This window comes from Mya arenaria, chromosome 6 (assembly GCF_026914265.1).
Source record: "Mya arenaria isolate MELC-2E11 chromosome 6, ASM2691426v1".
NCBI classification, from domain to species: Eukaryota; Metazoa; Mollusca; class Bivalvia; order Myida; family Myidae; genus Mya; species Mya arenaria.
This window is the reverse complement of record NC_069127.1, coordinates 39007282-39019810: the sequence shown is the minus strand read 5'-3', so window position 1 is coordinate 39019810 and position 12529 is coordinate 39007282. Positions and strand designations below refer to the sequence as shown.

The window sequence follows — 12529 nt, the reverse complement described above, 5'->3', positions numbered from 1 at the left end:
CTTGACTGTGTTCCATGTCTCCTCCTATGATGTGACCTTGACCGGCTTCCAGAAGATGAACTGTAACTTCGATGTCTATTTAAACGTCTCTGCCTTGACCTTGAGCGCTTTGATTTTTGATTTGACCGTAGTGGAGATATTGACTTTCTCTTCTTTTTTGACTTAATAATTCTCATTCCATTTCGACTAGGATATCTGGAATAAAACCTATTTTGCAGTCTCATTCTCTTTGACCTATGACTTGCTGACCTTGGCCAACATTCGGATTTTTTCGAACTGTGTAAACTCTTGGATATTGACACCATACTATCATCTGTATCTGATTCACTACTTTTGCATGTATCAGAGTCTGTGTCTTCCTGACTGGGCTGTCTACTTTTTCTTTCCATTTTGGTTTTGCAATTTATTTTCAGAAGAATTAGCCAAACAACTGTACAACACACTCTCCCCAACGTTATAAAATTAAGTCCATTGCTAATGCTACAGCATGAAAATATCAACTAAAATATTCCCACAAACCTATCTGTCCATCTTTTACGTCTAATGAACTCTTTATTGTATGAATCTGCAACTCCTTTTCCTCACTTAATTTTCAAAGGCTAGTAAAAAATACCAAACACAATGAAAAGTCCAAATTCCAGAGAAATCAGAAATATGGTTGAAATAGTCCGAAACTTTTACGGATGACGTAATTTTCCCGCAAAATAATGGCAATTCTCGTGAAAAACACAAGTTCCAAGCGTGTTTTCTTTAATATTCTGACACCACTGAAGTGTTTTTTGGGTGTCCTGGTTCCCTTAGTCCTAAATACCCTTTATCAGTAAACTTGAACCCTTTATAGCCCACAAAAACACTCTATATTTGCTCTTCTTGTTCTCTTATTTCCAGAACACGTCCATTGTGCTCCAAGGCACACATCCAAGAGAGCGCATGCGCAGCTCTAAAAACCCTACCTAACAGTCGGCTAGGTTACATACTAATAGTGACAAAAGCACCGTCACAACAAAACTATGTTCTTACTACTCCAAAACCAGCCACAGAAACTTTAAGCCAGTACTGGGATGTATGTGCAGATGAAGTAAACAAGAAATTTCCTAATCATAACAGAAATGGTATGTTCAATAGTTTTTAGCTCTACTGGCCAAAGGCCAGAAGAGCTTATGCGATGGTAATGTGTACGTAGTATGTGCATCCGTGCGTCCGTGCGGTCGTGCGTCCGTGCGTCTGTAAACAATTGCTTGTAAACACGATACAGTCTTCAGTTTTGATTGTATCTCGATGAAACTTGTACAGTATCTAGATATCCATTAGAGCTCGGTTCCTTTCGAAAACCAGCCAGATCCGCCCATGCATGCCTAGATTATGGCCCTTGATAGTATAAAAAATGCTATTGTGTAAACAATTGGTTGTGAACACGATACAGTCTTCAGTTTTGATTATATCTCAATGAAACTTGTACCGTATCTAGATATCCATTAAAGCTTGGTTCCTTTCGAAAACCAGCAAGATCCGCCCATGAATGCCTAGATTATGGGCCATGAAAGTTTTAAAGAAATGCTTTCTATTTTTAGCCAGGTCTGCATGAGCGAATTCTATTTTTAGCCAAGTTTACATGTATATGTAAATTCAAGTCTAGAGTTAAGGGAGACAATTTGCAAGTCTAGGATTTTGAGAGAAAATTTGCTTTTTGCTTCTGCAGTTGATTTTGTGAATTACTCTGCCTTGTTCTTGTTGAAAGCCCAAAGGCCATTTTTTAGCTTTAAGTTCTGTAGTTTGCGCATTCATCTTAACAAAATTGGTTGTGAATGTTTAAGTTATGCACCTGGTGTCATTACTGGCCACACCCAGGGTTCTCAGGTTTGGTAAACATAAATCTGGAAAGGTTTGAAAATCTTTTTGTGTGTTCGTGCATCCATCTCAGCACAATTGATTGTGAATGTCTGTTCAAATTGATCAATGTTGTCCTAGGATGCCCTTGACTTTGACCTTTTGACCAACTTTTTTTAACTTTCAAAACTACAGAAAATTTTACTATGAGTACAGTTTTGAAAGCATTTTTTTTGTCAGATGACTTTTACTTGGCACATATTATAATAGTTCATGCAACTAATCTGCTTACAATACTTTCTGGGCTCAGATGTTGAACGTGCTACGTTTTCAGGTAACCCAAACACAAAACATAAACTATATGTCTGTTGCCTTTTACCCATACATACATGCTCTGGATTGATATGACCACAAAAGCCATGCCAGTAGAGCATAGGCCCTTTTGAGCCTCTTGTTTGTTGATGTGTTACCCAAGAATAATAAACAGGGCCACTTATCAAAACTTATTATTATTTAGTATAAAACTCTTATTTCTGTCCACAACCCTTAATCTTAATGTGAATGTGCACTGCCTAAATATATCATTTGATACATTTTACATGCATATATATATACACACCATCACAGGGCTTCAAAATTTTCTCTAACTTACACCCTGGGCTACTATGATAAGAGTTATTTTTAGAATGAAATTTATTCAATGGTCAGGTGAACAAATATAGCAAATTGTATTTCTTGACTAAATACAAACAAAATTAATATGCATGTAGCTTTTTTTTCCATTTGATTTAAAGGGACCGTTAACCAGATTGGCAGGAAAAAATAATTCTGTAGCAGTTATTTAATGGAATGTGTTAAGCTTTGATATCATAATTGTCAAAAAAGTACCAAAATGTAAAAAATATGTGCCAGAGACCGGTTTCGAACCTGTGTCGCCAAAATTTCAGTCCAGTGTTGTATCCACTATGATACGAAGGCTTACTCCAAATAAAACAGTATATATATATACCTTACTTGGTAATATAATGTGATAACATCGACGACCCAATCACAATTTTTTTCTTGCAAATTGATCATCTGATGCACAGTTGCTTTAAAAATTATAAGAATAATCTAAATGGTAACTCCTGATTATAGGATGTTATTGAAATTATTCAGGGCACTCTTGCAAGAGTTTGGCACAAAGATTGTATATAACCCCGCCCATCGCCAGTGTTGCTGAGGAACTTGCCAGCTGTTTATTACCAACAACAACAGATGCCAGTACTCAGACCACATTGACACTGCCAGTAAATACCGATTGGTAAGTTAACAAGAGCACCGCGAAACGGAGCATTATACGCCCGAAGAAGATTCGGCTTGAGGTCCTTTTAATATAGTGATGATTTGTATAAAGTTATTTGAAAATCGCTTTCTTAGTTACCAAGTTATGGCCCGGACACGGAATTGCTGACCGATGAGTTACCGGACACAGAATTGCTAACGTCCCCCCATGGTGATTCTAGTCTTTGAGTTATGGCCTGGACATGGAATTGCTAACGTCCCCCCATGGTGATTTTAGACTTTAAGGTATGGACCTGGAAATTCCATGTGACGCATCCTTTTAATGTAGTGATGATTTGTATAAAGTTATTTGAAAATCACTTTATTAGTAACAAAGATGTGGCCCGGACACAGAATTGCTAACGCCCCCCATTGTGATTCTAGTCTTTGAGGTATGGACCTGGAAATTGTGCGCGACGCATCCTTTTAATGTAATGATGCTTTGTATAAAGTTATTTGAAAATGACTTTATTAGTGACCAAGTTGTGGCCCGGACACGGATTTGCTAACGCACCCCCATGGTGATTCTAGTCTTTGAGGTATGGACCTAGAAATTGCGCGCGACACTTCCTTTTAATGTAGTGATGATTTGTATAAAGTTATTTGAAAATCGCTTTATTAGTTACCAAGTTATGGCCCGGACACGGAATTGCTAACGGACGGACAGACGGACAGACGGACGGACAGACGATGGAGGCCATAACATAATAAGACCCTTCGGGCGTATAAAAATGAAGTAGATATGAAGATTAATTACAAATTAAAACTTTCTGTATGACAAAAAATATATTAAAATATACTAGTAAATGGTGGACAAAGTAAAGCGCAACATAAAAGTAAAATGATGCATTGATTGATGTTTGAATTATGCTTTAAATTCAGGGCTATTCCAGTCACACATATAACCCATGGGCCGGGAAGGCAATTATTTAAATAGTTTATGGTTGGGCGTCTTTTTTTGCAAATTAATGGACCCCACAAGGGTAAATTTGCTTCTGTAGGGGGGTGGCATAATTTAAAAGTGCCTTTCCCCCAGGGGTTATATGTTTAAATGGAATAGCCTTCAGCATAAATATATTTTAAAAAGGTCTTAAGTTTGTCAACATGTATGTTCAAATAATTCAGGCCATGGTACTGGTCTAAGTATGAAAGTTATTAAGGTTGTTTAGCTCAGTTCGTAAGAGCATCTGAATTGAAAGCAGGGGGTCTTGGGTTTGATCCCTGGATTGACCGCATTCTTTTCTGAGTCTGTAATATTCATATGAATACTAATTTAAACTTAAAATACTGCATTCTAGAATAAATGCCCTTATTTCAATTCAAACATGTGTTGTTATTATTTCCATACATAGTGAAACCAGGTTTTCCATTACTCCAGAAACAACAGAACATAAAAGCTATCATTAACCACTGATGATATTTTGTTTTTAACATAACATAAATCGTTCAATATTTTACCAAATCCTCTGTCAAAACTTGTGTCAGGAGCATTTCCATTGGCCACCACAAGCCCATCAATGTCCACATGTCGGCTTTTTATCTCCAGGTAGCCACCACCAGCGCCACCAAGTGTCTTGTAGATCATCTGGTTGCCATGAGGATGGTCTCCAAAGTACAGGTCACCTGTTAAAAAAGGATCAGTTTTTTATACCATGGGGTTGTGGCAGATCTGTGGTGTAGTGGTAACACAAATGGGCCTTGACTGAGTGCCAGTATAGATAAACTCTAAAACCACCACCATACAATGGGAGACAGGACTGTAACTATTTGTTGATACAACATGCTTGATTAACAGAAATAGCTATGAATATAGTATAATAAGGTGTAATTTTTTTAATTACATGACCGTCAGCAATATTGATTGCTTTGAAGTATCCCATTTATGTCACAGTAAAATAAGAAATATGAACTACCGAAATAGTGTCCATATCCTCCAGCTGAGCTATGTTCATTAGGGTTGTACATGGAGTCATACCTAGTGCCAACCTTGCCAAGACTAGAGCCTCGGCCTCCACTGCCACCATGACCAGCTCCACTTCCACCAGAAGTAGAACCTGTGTGATAGAATGTGTACTAGATAAATAGTATTGCGCAGTACAAGACTTGTGCAGCAGCATGACATATTAGCAATAATAAATTTTCCACAATATTTTGGCATATTTTTCCCATAGATATATAAATTACATCTGCTATACAATCTGGTACCTGTCTTACCAATGCAAGCTACTATTCACTCCAGTGTTGTGTATGGATGTTACCCAGCACCAAGGTCAAGGTCAATCTTGCCTACAATTATGCAGTGCAACGTTATCATATACTCAAAGTAAATATTGATAGTACAAAATTGTCCAACTCACCAATGCCTGCTCCGGGTCCTCCCAGCCCTGAGTTAGGCTGGTACCCTGCACCACTCGATCTTGCCACCTGAGTACACAGCCAGAAGGTGGTGGACTGTCATAATAATACCAGTGTTGATCATGAAATGGCCATCACCATAAACCTGCATGGCAGATAAGTAAGACTCATTATAAACAACTTTAATTTAACAGGAACATTTAGTTCCAACTATCTAATTGTAAATCATTCATATCCCAGCATTCCAGTTGTTATGATGCCCTGCACAGTGTCACTGAATTTTCTTATCTGTTTTTTTTTTTTAAATGCAATTATGTTTTTAATAATGAGCAGATTTTTAATTATTTTTTTACAAAAGTATTAAAAAAGAACACAATATAGAGTCTAGATACTAATGTTTTCCTACTTAATTGAATCTTATCATGTACAACAACCATAGAAGTCAATACTTACAGAGATGTTTGTGGCATCACTGCTGAAGCCTATGGTTGGTGTGACTCAGAGGACATTTCAAATGTTCCACCCTCTTGAACATGCAGGGATTTGAGGGACACACTGTCGCCGGTGAGTGGCTGGTTGCTAGGCTACCATTCCTATCTATGGCAACATGGCCTTCCTTGAACACATACAGATCCTCGATACCTGACACCTGAAATATTCTTTGTATGAAGGAGTCTGTCAATACACATGCAGCTATGTTTATAGCAACAAGATGCATAGCTTTTACAATACTCATTTCCAATCTGACTACAAAAATCATTCAGGGACTAGTCAGTACAACTTAATCCCTTATACATCCTTATTGCCAAGAAGTCTTTACAAAGGTTACATCACAAAGATTATGAGGTCAAATGAACCAATACAGAACATAGTAAAATATTATTACTGACAGATAATGTTGTTGTTGTTGAGTTTATAAAGGTCTGCCCGCGCCCTATAATGGCTGCATTATGGCTTGACCCCATCACATCCCCAAGTGTGACTAAAACAGAGTTTTGAAGCCAAAGGGGGAGTTTTACTCCCATCGGTTGATGGGATATTCGCCAAAGGAGTCATTTTGTATCCAAAGTGCCGCGAAACCGGCGATGAATTACATCTTGAGTAGTCCCACAGCTCTACACTACTGAATGTTGTTATTGTTGGGGTTATAAAGGTTTGCCTGCGCACTATGGCTGCATTATGGTTTGAGCCCAACACATCCCCTAGTGTGACTGAAACATATTTTTGAGGCCAAAGAAGGAGTTTTATTCCCACCAGTTTGTGGGATCTTCGCCAAACGAGTAATTTTGATCCCAAAATGCCGCGGGCCCTTCAATGAATGACACCTAGAATGGTCCCACAGCTCTGACTATTGGATTTGATTTTATTGCTTTGGTCTTATAATGTAGTATAGGAATTGGATATCACGCTTGCCTTAAAAATATTTAACTACTCTAAATGTGGAAGGATGAGCAAGAGTTGCGGACAGTTCATTATTCAAGACCAAAGAATGTGTTAATATATATTTTTTTTAACCTGATTGATTTCTAAATGTACAACTATATATATATACACAATTTTTAATACACAGCATGTAGCCCCCGGTCCAGTGTATGCTTTATTTGCGTATATTTATATTTATTTACTAAATTTGAATATCTTTTTTTTTTTTAATCAATTAGACGTGGGTCAAAAGCGTTTTTCATACAATGCACCTGGACCTGAGGCGTTATTAAAACAACACCGCTACCTTGCATAGCATATAACATGCATCATCATGAACTTCTACTGGTACTATGGTTGTGTACAAGCTTTAATTTAGAAGAATTTGTTGAGTCTTTATAATTTTGATTTTATCCCCTTCCGGGCACAATATACTTTGGTTTCGTTTGGCGTTATTTTGTTGAGGTGACCTGCATTTACTAATTTATGCTTAGTTCGATGTGTAACATCATACTCTGTTATACCTCGTCCCTTCATGTGAAAACAAAAGAAGATAGGAAAAGAAATGTTTTGTCACCTCAACGTAGAATATACATCATTGAAATAATTTATAACTTCTAAAAGTATTAGCAACCCAAGTAATACGCGTTCATCTTATACCTCCAGAGATGAAGTGTTTGTATACCGGGTTCGGTAATGTTGAAAAGTCCATTTCTTGAGTATTGTTTTACATTGATCGAACCTGCTCCCAGCTTGGCCTCTGTTGTTGTTGTTTTATACTATAAGGGAGCAAGTTTGAAGATGTATTTACGCAATGTGTTGTTATTGTTATTTACTGTTAGGAAGTAGGATTTCGACCCGGAATGCGTACCCTACGGGGTAATGATATGCATCGGGCAATATCGTGTGACACACTGACAGATAATATATAATAGGTATAGATTTTATACCTTTCCTGAGGAGAGCAATTTTGTCTTGTAGAAGAAGTTTCTTGGTGGATAGGTGATGTGTCCCTTCTCATATACATGTGTGTTGAAGGGGACATCAAAGTCTGTGGAGTTCACTGTCACATCCTGGTTGTACCCAATATGGAAATAGCCTGAAATAATGGTTCATTCATTAACACTCTCACAAAAATTGTTTTAATCAAATTTCAGTCATTTGAATGTGTCTTTTATTTTTATTTATATGTTTGCTGTTATGATTTAGTTATTAAAATAGGATATAAGTCTACCAGAAGAGCAAAACCGACCAGTTTTATCGCCGACAACCTTGCCAGCAAACATGGACACAGCATCAGTGTAGCTGTTTTTCGGCCTGAAGCCCAGGTGGGCATGTCCCTGTAAGTAAACGTCAATGAAGTCAAATGACTGACCGGCATCTGCCAGAATCCATGTGGAGGCTCCGTGAAGGCTGATGTGCTTGTACCTAGAGACAATTTCAACATGCAAAATTTGGGATACGGACAAAATTCCCTGGACAAAAATCACCCCCACCAATTTTTGCAGACAAAATCCTCCTACTATAATATTCATCTTTTCTTTTCATTTTCGAATTTGTTTCCCATAAATATTGTATAAATTGCATAATATTTCACTTTATTTCCTTTTAAAACATTTTTACTCAACAACTATGTTTATTTAAATCAACTGGACGATTGCTGCCTAAATGCCAACAATGTCAAGCCCACCAATGTCACAATCATAAAACAGCTGCATCAGAAAAATTGCTCTATGAAGTTGACTGTAAATGTTAGAAAGTTGATAGCTTTGCCTGACAATGATGTCAAACAAGGCAAAAACAAATTCCAAACAATACCTGTGTGTAACTTTGATATAGAGATATGGGTCTTGTATGTGATGTGGCTTCTTCTCATGGTGAGCATTTGTGCCAAGTTATTTTAAAATTCAACAATGCATGCCCATATTACAGTCCAGATAAGCCAAAATCAGACGGACAGGTTAATGCACAGACAGACAGCCACATGAGCATAAAATGAACCGACATTATGATAACCTTGTTGAGCTTACCGCAAGCGGGCCTGACAAAAAAATAAGTTGATTTCCATGGATTGATGTAATGTACAGAAAAAAATGAGGGAATGAGAATGTGCATCCAACATCAGAGTTCGACACAATGTCTGCAAATTTTCCACTTCCTCAATTCAAAAACAAAAGCACTTAATTTAAGATTATTTTTTTTAACTTTCCATTTATGAAGTACACTTGCTTTATTTACTTTTAAAACTATGTTCTTTTATAATATATATCTCCTCACATTTAAAAGAGAGGAATGACCCAACATATTTGTACCTCAATTCATCAGGTGACTTTCAATCTCGGACAAAGCTGCATATAAGTAAATACTGTTCTCATGGCCAGATAGAAGAACTCAAACTTTGCAGCTATCTTGCCAACCGGGAGGTCCACATAGGCCCGTGAATGGGGCTTGAACTGGGAACAATGTAGTTTGGGGTCACATCAAATGCCTCACCAGCAGTAACATAGCCAAGTACCTGGACAATAAAACATGTAAGTGTTGGTGAAATGTTTATGCCTGCGAACATATTTCTCTAATGCCATGAGAATATATATTGTTAAAGTTATTTTAAATTACGAGTATCATGATCATTTTTCATATTATATACTGTTAGCAGTGTTCAAGTTTTCGCAAAATATAGAACTAAACCTTTATTTTTTTATTAAATAGATCAATTTGCAACACAAGTTTCTCCAGCAAGAAAAAAATGAAAAAGATAGATCAAGCTTCTGAAGTTAAAAATATGATAATATACCTTAAACTTGGTATAGTGTGCGGCCACAGGGTAGACCTTGATTTTATGATGTACATGTAGGTAGGTACAGCAAGGGTGATAGTAACTGTTGCAGTGCAAGCCCAGGCCATGTTGTAGTCATCAGCGTGGGAATGCAATGTCTGGTCAAACAGGTGGTGTAGGCAGTAGTAGGTTGGGGCGTTTGTGTACGGGTATCTCCAGTTACAGTAGTGGCAGTAACAGTCATAAATGGGCTCGTTACTCTCCACCTAAAAGTCAAATTGAAGGTGTGATTTTATAAAAAGTGTAACTTACAATAAAAGAGTAAATTAAAATGCTAAAGACAGTTTACAGATGCAATATGATGATTTTATAATCATCAGGATCTGTCTATGTAATATTCTTACAAAACATTAATACTTTGACCTCAATTTATATCAGAGTTATTTGACTATGCTAGTATAATATGATGTCATAGTTCATGATCATAAATCCATCAAAATAAACAAAAGGATAAATTTGGAACATCCTCCTTCTGTGTGTCCCTGAGTTGTTGTGTAGGAGGTGGTCTTGCTGTACTCAGAGCTGTAAGAGGTGAGGTCAATCCTGTCACCCTCATTCCATATTTCTGTTTCTTCTGAAATCTGCTGCTAACCATTGTTGTCAACTTTCAGCATGCTAAAGGAGGTTTAAGTAAAGCATTTAAGGCAAATATTAATGAGAAAAGACACCTCAAATAACTGCCATTTTTTACCAGACTGAAAAGTAACTTCTCATACATTTGTTTTATGTAAATGTTGTCAACATTCTACACTAAACCCACTCAAAATTAAGACATCCTAAATTTTCATCGATCCACTGGTGGGTCAGACAATTTCCAAAAGTTCCTGACTTCTCTAAGCTGATGTACTTTATTTACTAACACATTGTAAGGGGTACGTTTCTAAGACTTCATTATTTGCAGTAGAACAATCTTAATTTCATGTTTAATGTCCTTACATTATGCTATCACTGGTAAGCTTTCAATGCCTAACAAAAAAACAAATACGACAAGATTGTAGAACAAGGAATATAAAAGTAAAAAATTTAATGTATCTGAAAAAAAGTTTTTTTCAAGATTGTTTTGCCAAATCTGTCATGATTCAAAACATATAAATAGCTCTGCTTACTTATAGCTCCTCTCATCATCCTGAATGTAGGCTGTACCAGAAGATCCAGCTTCTGCATGTGTCCCAGGGGATCCCCCATATACGTCAAAGTATCCCCTATATTTGGGGATGGTGTGGTGTTGACTATGGTACAGTGCAATACGTCCCCCTGACCCACCCCCTCCTCCATGAATAAGATCCCCTGATCCACCGATAGCCTGAATGTGGCCTGTGTGACTTCCTGTTATGTCAAAATACTTTTTTACCAAAAAAATATAACAAATTATTTGCTCCTCTTCCTTTAAAGATAGTCTTCATTGAACATTTAGTGTTGTTTTTTTCTAATTTTTTAATGAAATTATTTCAATTTATTGGTGTTTTCTTTTTCATCTTCAGAATTTTTAAAACATGCAAACACACATTACATTGGAAATATCAGTACGCAGTTAACTATCCATATAACACATGTATATAAAACAGACATTTAAAAATCAAATATGCAAGGGGATTGGGCCATCAGCATTATCAACACTTCGAGTACATGTGCAATTTTGTAAGTGAGTATGTGCAACACCATTTTGCTTTTTTAATAATTGCAAATGACATACCAGTAAAATTGTTTGTCTATATGTAGAGACTTCCTGCGCTGCCGCCACTCGCACCCCCGGTGTTACTTCCAGTGTCATAGCTTTTTGCCTTGATGTAGCCATCCACCGTCAGTGTGTGGGCAGCCTCCAAGTGCAACACACCACCACCTGAGAGAGAAGTCATAATCATTAATATTTAGTAGTTCATGAATTACAAACCACAAGTTCATTATCAAAACTAGTATTGATTTAATTCAAATAATTTCTTGAATTGTTTCCGAATGCAAGCAGAAACAAGAGATGTCACATAAATGTGACAAATGCCCCCAGATCCATCGCTACCCCTTGTTGTATTTTTGTAGAAGGTTACCCAAGGAAGCTTCCTGTAAAGTTTCATTGAATTTGGACTGGTGGTTTTAGAGGAGATGTTGTTTTTTAAAGCAAAACAGGAAGTTGGCCATTTTGTTGTTGCTGCTGTTGTTGTTTTTGTTGATCAATTGTGACCCCTTGTTGTATTTTTGTAGAGGGTTACCCAAGGGAGCTTCCTGTAAAGTTTCATTGAATTTGGACTATAATAGTTTCAGAGGAGATGTTTTATAAAGCAAAACAGGAAGTCAGCCATTTTGTTGTTGTTGTTGTTGTTGATCAATCGTGACCTCTTGTTGTATTTTTGTAGAGGGTCACCCAAGGAAGCTTCCTCTAAAGTTTGATTGACTTTGGAGAGGAAGTTTCAGAGGAGATGTTTTTTAAAGCAAAACTGGAAGTCAGCCATTTTGTTGTTGTTGCTGCTGTTGTTGTTGTTGATCAATCGCTACCCCTTGTTGTATTTTTGTAGCGGGTCACCCAAGGGAGCTTCCTTTAAAGTTTCATTGAATTCGGAGTGGTAGTTTCAGAGGAGATGTTTTTTTTAAAGCAAGACAGGAAGTCAGCCATTTTGTTGTTGTTGCTGTTGTTGTTGTTGTTGATCAATCGTGACAACTTGTTGTATTTTTGTAGAAGGTTACCCAAGGGAGCTTCCTGTAAAGTTTCATTGAATTTGGAGGGTTAGTTTCAGAGGAGATGTTTTTTAAAGCAAAACAGGATGTCAGCTATTT

The 12529-nt window shown here is 37.1% G+C and overlaps 1 long non-coding RNA gene across 1 annotated transcript; it reads right to left on the bottom strand.

Annotated features, from left to right (window-relative positions):
• Positions 1-4614: 4614 nt before the first annotated feature.
• On the bottom strand, positions 4615-10998 carry LOC128237335 (uncharacterized). The gene is made up of 9 exons (XR_008261576.1): positions 10870-10998; positions 9722-10378; positions 9240-9442; positions 8180-8355; positions 7878-8026; positions 5959-6154; positions 5508-5650; positions 5126-5204; positions 4615-4773 (listed from the first exon to the last, which is right to left on the bottom strand). It is a non-coding gene; the product is annotated as an uncharacterized LOC128237335 (long non-coding RNA).
• Between the last annotated feature and the right edge of the window lie 1531 nt (positions 10999-12529).